Consider the following 6051-nt stretch of genomic DNA (forward strand, 5'->3'; position numbering starts at 1 on the left):
GTGGGCGTCGTGCAGTGCTCTCTCCAAAGAGTTGATGTCCTTCAGGGCCTGCTCATAGGCAGCACTACACTCAGTGAACCTGTCAACCGTCTCCTGAAGCTGGGCCCGCTCTGAATTTACATTATTATAGTCAGTTTCTAAAGAACACAGTTGCTTTTTCAGCTTATCATTGCTATTAAGTACTAATAATAGTTCCTTCTCACTGTCTTCTCTTTCACTAAGCAATTGAGCACAAGATTCCTTGGATTTTTTCAATTCCAGCAAGGTAAGTTGGAGTTTATCAGTCTCCTGCTGGCGAGCCGCTGCGGCTGCTCTGCGGGTTAGCATTGTAGATGTTTTTTTTTTATTATATTAAACCCAAAAAAAACAAGGATTCGCTTACTCAAGCCAAGTGATATTTAGGTACGTACTTACATGAAATAGTGACGATTGACTATGACTACACTGTGTTCTAACCCTGTGCAATGATTTACGCTTTATTATACGCACACTTAGTAATTACTAGTGATAAAAACAACCAGAAAGGATTTTAAGGCGAACACAGATTTCAAATGTATAACCTATAACGGCTACAAATTTGAGATATTACAAGACACGTAAACGTCACTAAAGCACTTCACTTATTATGTATACATAAAACTTAATGTTAAAACTATTTAATACACACTTAAACAGCTTAATATTACATGAAATATCATTAAAATTAAAATAATTACAAGGGACCTAGCAAAATCAGCTGCTGCATTGAAAGTCCTGTCGCGTTTCGATGTCGTACCAAAAAAAATATTCTGTATATTAACATTAAGCCCGAAGCCGAAGGCCTTTCAAGGAGTTCATAACAATATGTATTACCTATCTAGCTTTCATCTCCTGTACCGGGAAAATGTATTCAATTTCTATGCTTCCTCTACAACCGGATGACGTATAAATATGGCACAACACTTGTATTTACTCGTATTAATCATTACCTATATGACGCTACAGTTACTGATAAATCTGCTACTTGACGCTAGATGTCGACTACGAAAATAATATGCGTTTTGTAAGAAAACTGATGTTTGGAGTGAGAACTCTATCTTATACCTTTAAACGAGCAATTCTTGTATATATATATATATATATTTATATATATTTCTGTGATCTCGGAAACGGCTCTAACGATTTCGCTGAAATTTGGTATATGGGGGTTTTTGGGGGTATACAATCTATCTAGATTAGTCTTATGTTTGGGAAAACGCGTGTTTTCGAGTTTTCATGCGTTTTTCTTTCGACGCAGAATATGGTCGCTAATTTCGTGTTGCCGGCCACTATCCGTCTGGACCAGCAGGTTAAGACGCGGACTGCTAAACGAGAGTTACGGGTTCGAATCTCGGCCGGTGACTAACTTTATTTTTTTTATATGTTCAAGTTTATATATAATTTTTTAATTTTTATTGTTTTAGACAAGTTTAATTTAGTAAAAAAATGTTGTTAAGATTATCACCTATAGACCACCATATTACAATAAATAGTTATAACCGAGCAAAGCTCGGTCGCCCAGGTACTGCTTACTTATTTCTCTATGACTAGGCTAAGGTGCCACCCCGGATCGTAACGGAAATACATGTACACTTAAGTACATTTATTTATTCATGCCTGGTTCAAAAGTAACAGGAGGGGGACATATTTTTTTCGACTTTGGAAGCGATTATGTTCAAAAATTTTCGCTGAATGAAAAAACTTTTTCAGAAACATTTAACATATTGTTGATATTTACTGTTTTTTTTTACTAAATAACAACTACAGGGAAGATGCGTGACACGCATAATATATTTAAAAAAGTTAAATTGAGATTTAATGTAAAGTTCAATTCATACACCGCTCCACTATTCAGACTAGCAGAATTTTAGAAGATGATAAGGATAACGATCATGATTAAACATATCCCCATAATTTTTATTTCTTTATCGCTGATTACAAAATAGCTTCTGTTGCCTTCACTTCATTTCATATTTGAAAGTAAAACAGGCGTGCCGGTAAACCATACAAGTTTAGATTAGAAAAGTTCCATTAAGCAAGACCCCAAATTACGGTAACGACTCGAAACAAAGTCCACAAATCGTGGCAAAAACTGCTAAGCAGTGGCAATAACAAGTGTTAAGCCACAGTGCCACAATAAAACAGCCGTCACAGTTTAGCACTTAGCGCTGGGCCATAAGAAAAGCTATTTCGAAGAAAATTCATCTATACTCGTATAGTCGTTAGATTTGTAGCTGGCCCTCAACGGCTTATCCATTGTCTACTGTTAACTAAAACGGCGCGTGCCACTACATGCAAAAAAGTGCCCGGTCACTTTAACCGGTTATTTAATTACAACTCCTATGGTAATTGAAATAAGATTCAAAATGAACAAATGGAAAAATAATTTGCGAGTTCTTGTGTATACCCTATACGGTTACTGAGTGCCGGCGAGTCGAACGCTACCGAACCAGTCTAAAATGTGTCCTCGATATAGTCGATATGCGTAACAAAGGCGCGTTATCGGTGAGCACACCTACACGGGTTTTTTCAGCGTTAGACTAGCTCGCGCTCAGGTGCCAATTAGGATTATACGACCCTTTTTTTTGCAGGTAGTGGCACGCGCCATTTTAGTTAACAAAAGTCAATGAATAAGCCGTTGAGGGCCAGCTACAAATCTAACGACTATGTCACATGACTGACGATGACAAAACTGACATATATGCTATTGAGAACGTAATTTACTTTTCACCAGGCTAGGGGTCGTGGGGTTGGGTAACGATCGGTAGCGAAGAGCTGACCTTCACCAGCAGCACACAGGTCCACACAAAGACGTGGAATGACCTCCCCACATCGGCGGGGAGCGACCCGATACAGCCGTCACAGCCTAACGGCGGACACGGCCACTCAAACCTCCCGACAGGGAGGTACCGAAGGATATCTAGTCAATTTACTTTCTATACATCTCGCTCGAACTTATATGCGAGTACGAGCAAGATGCATAGAAAGTAAGTTACGTTCTCGATAGCGTTTATGTCAGTGCCGAACTGGTGGTAGCCACACTGCTTTCGCACGGGCGAGTGTTAAGAAAAGTAATGTATGTTTGAATTAGCCTCCACTACGTCTAACACCAGTTTGATACTTATATTTTCGTTAGCGTTAACATAACTTACTTTCTATGCATCTGGCCCCGGCTGCTTTCCTATAATTATATCTTTCCTTGGGCTAAAAATAACAACATTTTTGCCTGCTAACTTTATGCCCCCACCCTAAAGGTTGCGTAATGAAAAAAGTAGGACCATTCCGAACGTCCGCGGCGACCACTTTTGCTGCCGTACACGCGCGCTTACACCAACTGTTTAAGTTAAGCCTTCGTGTTCCTAACAGCTATTAGTAGCATATTTTTATTTGCGAAAATGAATATGATAATTAATTTTGGGCACATTACAAATTACGATTCACTATGCTAAACCACAGCCCCGTGAAGGTACCGACGCTAGAAACTCGAACTGTGAACAGAGTATTATTTTCTATGATTATACAGAATTATTTTGTGATGACTGGCCATACTCTGAGGTATGAATATTTAGGTTATACTATGTGCAGTGCAGGTTATTATACCTAGAGCATATTAAACAGATAATATTTAGATTAGATTAGATTAGATGATTTATTTCATGAAAGACAATTACATAATAAATTTGCATTGATGTCAAAAATATAAGAATTTCTATCATGATCGTCAAAATAAAATATAAATGAAAATAATAACAGTACTAATGAAATAAAATTATGAAATTTTTTAACTGAATTTTTTATACATGTATGTTTAAATAAGCGTCAAATTTCGCCCGTTGGCGTCGTCGGATACGCTCTTTTTAGGCCACGTTTGGGAGTTTTCTGAAAAAAGTGTACCCAATTAGTGTAAGTAGTTAAGAAAAGTTTTTAATCGCTGTTAATTTTGTGCCGAACATTAAGCACGAAACCTTTATGGGAATACAATTTTTCCCTTTTTTACATTGGAATATGGCTTATAGTTTATGAAATGAACACAAAAACCAAGTTTTTAACAATCGTCATAAAAATGACAGTGATTAACTCTTATTTATTTATTTAATTAAACTTGATTGCACAAATAAAGAAAATGTGCAAATGGCGAACTTAATGCTAAAATGCATTCTCTACCAGTCAAACACTGGGTCAAACAGACCCAACCTTTAACAACACACGCTAATTGGGTACACTGCTTTCTGAAATTCCGTTTACACGTATTTTAGGCTTATTTTTACTTTTACTATAGGTAGTATTACAACAAAATAGTTTTCACAGTTCTGTAATAAGTCGTAAACACCAATTTGTGCAAAATAAGCATAAACTAAAATTATTAAAAATATATCTAAGTATATTGCTTTAAATAACCGATGGTAGAGGGCTAAAACTATAGTACAGATATTTTTTTTAATTATTTTTCCCTTAAATAATAAAAATAGTAGACATCCTTTTAGTGGGGTTCCATTTCTATAAAGAATTTTGGATTTCGTTCCACCCTAGTGTTCGTGTACGCTTCCTATAAAAGCGCGAAGTAAACACAGTTGACGGCACTCAACACAAGTTATCAAAGCAGAGCCAAGCCCGCAATACCAATATTTATGTTAGTTCGCATTTAACCCACTGAGGCTCCACTTGTTTCCACTTTAAACTGCGCGCAAAACTTCAGAGCGCAATCGAAGTTCAACTTTCACAAAGTCTTGTGTATTTTTAGTGTTTTATGGATGGGTCTTGGTTTTATTAAAACTCGTGCACTGCACCAAAACAAAAGGCTTTGCTGGCCATATAAATAAATGTACCTGGACATAGGTTTGTTGACTAATAATGGTACGTATTTATAAAGAAATTCACATTATGACTATTATGAGAGATGGATTGTAAAAGAAAATTTTGTAGCCACAGTAAAACTGCCATCTTTTGACACATGATTAAAACTTTCAGAACGCCATTACTTTGATCCTTATTTTTTCACTGATATTGTGTTAAATATCAAAAAGTGGTGCCATCTCATAAATTAAAGGCCAAAGATATGGCGACATCGTTCCAAGCGATGGCGCCACAACCTTTAGCCGATGCCCGGTAAGACGGCGCCACTTTTTGATATTTAACAAATTTCAAAGTCAAATGGCGTTCTAAATGTTTTAACCATGTGTTGAAAGGTGGCAGTAAATTGACTGTGGTTTTAATAAAAAAATGTTTTGACAAACCACCTCCATTTCATATTCTCTTTGGTAATATCGCAGCCTATTACTTATAAGCTCGTTATTAACAAATCTATCCAACACCAGTATTTAACGATCCAGACAAACCCACAAATGCTATAACCACCAACATGAAATATCGTAACTGTAACTAAATAATACTGAGCAAATACATTTATACATGTAATTATAAGTATAAATTTAATCGAAACATAACAAAGCTCTAACACGTAAAACACCTACAATAACCAATATAACCATTGTTCTTCAGCCCGTTGTAAATTATATGGAATTAACGGCTTCTACCTTTTAATACAGCTATTATGAGTGGTAATAAATCTAGCACAGCCCGATGCAAACAAGGAATTAAAGAAACTGGATGTAAGCACCATTTAGCTGGATGTAAACTACGTAGGCAAAAGTTTACCGCACTTTTATGCAGACTATAACTAACTCAAAGAAACTTACGGAATCGAACTTGTCCGAAATATCAAATATGGGAGTTTGTAAGAAGCCTACTTTTGGGGAAAGAAACCTTGTATTTAACCAGTAACTATATTGAAGGGTTCCGTTCATACATAAAAAGCCATACCAGCAAAAGGGCGTATTTCTCAGCTCGAATATCCTTTTAATAAGAAGAGTAGTTAAAAACAACGTATTAATGGGTCACCAGTCTTCTAAAGAATTTTCGTGGAAAGTATTTAATAAGCTTTTTTTAAGAGAGTACAACTTCGATATGAGTATGGGAGCGGCATTTTTGTGGGACCCTTAATGTATTTGGAGTACAAATATTTCTGCAGCAGGT

The sequence above is a fragment of the Cydia pomonella genome, chromosome 4 (assembly GCF_033807575.1).
Source record: "Cydia pomonella isolate Wapato2018A chromosome 4, ilCydPomo1, whole genome shotgun sequence".
In the NCBI taxonomy this organism is placed as follows: Eukaryota; Metazoa; Arthropoda; class Insecta; order Lepidoptera; family Tortricidae; genus Cydia; species Cydia pomonella.